At 45.8% G+C, this 4,525-nt stretch overlaps 1 pseudogene; it reads left to right on the top strand.

Moving 5' to 3' along the window:
- Positions 1-1,581: 1,581 nt before the first annotated feature.
- LOC136543613 (uncharacterized) lies at positions 1,582-4,116 on the top strand (annotated as a pseudogene).
- Positions 4,117-4,525: the final 409 nt, after the last annotated feature.

The raw sequence follows: 4,525 nt of genomic DNA on the forward strand, positions 1-4,525 counted from the left end.
GCACGCTTTTAATTTCACAATTGTGGTAGGACTACATTAAGGTGCATACAGGAGCCAGGTTGTAGTTTTAGTCACTGGTAATCGTCTTTTTTTACTTTCCATTTGGCATGAAGTGCAATTCATGAGAAACATCGAAGTGCCAGTGGATTCTTAAAAAAGGTTCAGTTTCATTTCTTACAGTTACAGCATACAAGTACTACTATTACTACCCGTACTACTACTACCAGTACTACTACTACTACCAGCTTACTCAAGAGCAGTTCGATAACAAGTTAGAAAAGGGTCTAGAAGTGATGCTTACTCAGGAGGACCTTGTCGATGATGATGATCCAGTGGGGGGAGCCCAGGGAAGAGAAGGCGGAGAGGATGCCCAAGGCGAAGAAGGAGATGATGATGACGACACCTCATCAGGGGGATATGTAAGTCCCGAGGATCCTTTCCCATAAGAACCTAGACGGAGGCCAACAGAGGACGAGTTGGACAAGGATATTAATCTGAACAATGAGGTACGGATAAAGCCTTAGTAGCTTGTAAATTTGGCTAATGCTATGGCTTTATGTTACCTCTGCTAACACTTTTGACCTGTCGGATACACAGGTCGTCCCTACTCAACCTCTGAAAAGACGACGTCGGCCTCCGGCTCGTCTTGCCAGACAATACGTAGCGGGGCAAAGGAGATCAGAGGAAGGAGCCTTAGGTACTCATAATGAGGCCTCCGCTCCACAACCTCAGGACACAACCACGACTGAGACTACCCAGCCAAAGAGGAAACGAGGGGGGATTAGAAAGCCAAACCAATATCACGACAAGGCATGCTATGTGATAACGGAGGTCGGACTAGACGGGTAGATCCTTGAGCCATATACATACAAGGCGAAATTCCATAATCACATCGGGTTTGTAGTTAGAGATAAGTTGAACCCAGCTATCCGTAGCTAGAATCTGGTACCTATGAGCCAAAAGGTAGACCTATGGGAGAAGCTAAAGTAGAACTTCAGGTTTTTGGAGGGAACGCACGAGTTGGTACAACAAAATGCTTTTAAGATAATGGGGCAGAGCTTCCGACGTTGGCGGTCAGATCTGAACAAGAAGTTTATCCAACAGAAGTTAACTCCTTTCCACGAGTATGGCAACATTACTCCTAGTCAATAGGAGGAGCTCATGGCTAAGAAGACTTCAGAGGCATCATTGTCCCTCAGTGCCCGTAACAGCGAGCAGGCAAAGAAGAACCAACACTACCCTCGTCTAGGCCCCAGTGGCTACGCTGGCAAGCAAGAGGTCTTTAGGAAGATGGACACAGAGGCCGAAGCTGCCGGGAATATGGAAGTGCCAAAGTTGAAGCCACGCCTTAAACAGTGGATATACGCGAGGAGTATCGATTCATCCGGTAGTAGCCTCAAGTTTGCTAAGCCGGAGACCGGAGAGGTAGTATAAAAAATACTAAAACTTGCTGAAGACAAGGAGAAGGGTGCATTCAACCCTTCCAGAGAGAGGGACGAGCTTACCTTTGCCTTGGGAAACCCCGAGCACATAGGACGCACCAGGGGGCTAGGGAAGAGGATGTCCTAGAAGCATGGATTCGTAGAGGAGAGGCACATGTACAAGAAACATGGCAGAGACCGAGAGTCTAATCTTGAGCGCCAAGTGAAGGCTCTAGTTGAAAAGATGTTGGTGGAGAAAGGACTATCTATGATGGAGTCACAGACACCAATGGGGCCGCCTAGAGAACTGGTGGTAGTTGGCAGCCCTCCGGATGTTCCTAGCAGTCAAGGTTCCAATGCAACCGGAACCCCCGTCGATCGCATACGGGCGTCAACCAGTTGTAAATTGGTGGTTCCGATGGGCAGGCAAAACGTGATCATTGAGGTGGCAACGGGCGTGGCACATCCTCCGGGCGGCACGTGGCACAATAGGGACATCCCGCAGGATTACACTCGGGTCGAGGTGCATACCGTGAAGCCCGAGTTCATGACTTGGAAGATAGAACACCCTACTCCCGAGGGGCTCGTGTTACTTGGAGACGTCATGAACCAGTTCATCCTCTGGCATAGACGGGACATTGTATTGACCGAGTCTTCGCCAACTCCGACTGAAGTTCATCCTCGGGAGCGACCCATCGAGGATGGGGAGGTATACTCACTGGCCCATGACCATGACCACCACACGCTAGAGACTTCTCCACCTTGTACCGAGCAAGGGCATGATGACATGCCACATCCTTCTCCACCTCGTATCGAGCATGGGCATGATGACATGCCACGTCCTTCTCCAGCTCGTACCGAGCAAAGGCATGATGAGATGCAACATTCTTATCAACAAGCGCAGCCGATACATGAACAACAAGTGTCTCATAAACAGCAATTGCCTCGTGAATAGCTAATACATGAAGAACAAGTGGCCCCTGGAGCAGGTGATGCACAAGTTGACAAGGACATGCCTGAATGGGAAGCTCGAAACAAAATCCCAATCAAGATAAGGCCATCGTATGTGGGCATTAATGACGTCTCGTCGGTGCACAAGTGGATGGGTCATGACCAGTTCAAGCCTAAGAACCAAGTAAAAGAATTCAGAGCACCAGCTTCTGAGGAGGGCACCACTAAGGAGGGCACCACTAGCAAACTGCACAAAGGGTTTAACAAGTATCCAGCTGTTGATAACCTCAAATGGTCAGATGATTGCCCGGATAAATATGAAAAAGGCAAGAACTTCCTACCAAACCGAGTCCTACAGTGCTTGCCACATGGAATGAGAAAGTTCCACGATTGGTACTTGCGTGCTCAGATAACAGAACTAGAAATCTTACAAGCATGGATCCCTCCCGGCACATTTGGAGCGCCAGGTGGGCAAATTACCATTGAGTTTAAGGATATCCACGCATGCTTCCACCTCGGATGAATGGAAATGAATTTGATTCGCATATGGTGCCTGTAAGTCCTTGCCCTCTCGATATGATATGAATGTAATCTTTTAATTTTGTTGTAACTAACCCACGCTGTGATTTGTAGAATGCAAGCGAACTTTGTGAAAAAGAGGCCAGCTCTGAAACATGGGTATATAGACCCTTCACCTATAGCATCAACAAATTTTAATTACCCTAAAGAGTGGAAACTAGATTGCAAAGAACTAGGAGCTGGAAAGACACTTAAGAAGAAAGAGGACATCAGGAACAAGAAAATATTGGAAGAGTCCCTCAAGGTTGCAGCATACATTGCCCTATGTTTTAAAAATCTCCAACAACACGATGATATATGGATACCATACCACTTTAAGTAAGTTTGACTGTATACTTAGCTTTGTTCAAATTACTTTGTTCGATGCAAAAGAGCTTATGTGTTCCTTCTATGACTAAATTCATGCAGCGATCACTGGATTTGCATAGGCGTCTGGCTCTCACATAGCATGGCATGGGTCTTTGATTCAGCGGATTTCCCAGTCGAGACATACAAAGACTTCATAACGATTGTCAAGACGTATACATATTGACAATCCTCATTTTAGCTACTATGTTTGTATACATACTTGTAAGGTTCAATGTGGGATACTAACAAGTTGCATTTGCTAAAACCATTGAAACAGGGCATTCAGGCACTATGTCCAGGAACATAAGGGGAGGCATCATCCAAATAGGAAGGAAAAGTTGTATGTCAAAACTCTATGTGCGGTAAGTGTCATTTACTTTGGTACTCCATATATTACGTGTCTATCAATAGCATTACTTAACATCTCCATATGAAAAACACACAGTGCCCCAAGCAGAAGCCTGGGAGTCTACATTGTGGATACTACACATGTATTATGATGAGTACCATTAGTGGCTACAACAGAAACCCCAATCTGGTAAGTTTGAACCTCTTCGCTCGTAGTATGAAAAGTTCGCATATGTTGTGATATAGTAAACCTAAACTTGTTCTCTTGTAGTTGGAGAAAGATAAAGACACGAGAAGGAACCCATACAAGGATGACGAGCTCTTAGAGATGGTCGGCGACCTTTGCAACTTTATAATGGACCAGATTGTGTATCATAAAGGCACTTACCATCATCTTCTTTCCGACTTAGGTAGTAATCCTCTGTATCAACACCTTTGGGAGACTGATAGGTTAGCCCTAGGTCGTTGATGACAATGTGGACTTGTGGTATGATTTGGATCAGACTTTGGAACGGTTTGGACTTTGTTATAATGATGGACTTCATAATGGACTATGTTGTAATGATGGACTTTTGTGAATTATGACTTGTGATGATGGTCTTGTGTTTGTGGATGTATATATGTATATTTGTGGCGGTCAGATTTGAATTTGAATTATTTATTTTTTTTGCTGGAAAATCCATTGTAGGGGCGGTTCTTGATTGAACCGCCCTTACAAATACACACAGCAGGGGCGGCTGGTGATATAGCCGCCCTTACAGAAGTCCACTACAGGGGCGCTGATATTACCAGCCGCCCTTATAGAGGGAACTGTAGGGGCGGCTGAAAACATCAGCCGCCCCTACAGAGGGCACTGCAGGGGCGGTTAGAAAACCGCC

The sequence above is a fragment of the Miscanthus floridulus genome, chromosome 3, assembly GCF_019320115.1.
Source record: "Miscanthus floridulus cultivar M001 chromosome 3, ASM1932011v1, whole genome shotgun sequence".
NCBI classification, from domain to species: Eukaryota; Viridiplantae; Streptophyta; class Magnoliopsida; order Poales; family Poaceae; genus Miscanthus; species Miscanthus floridulus.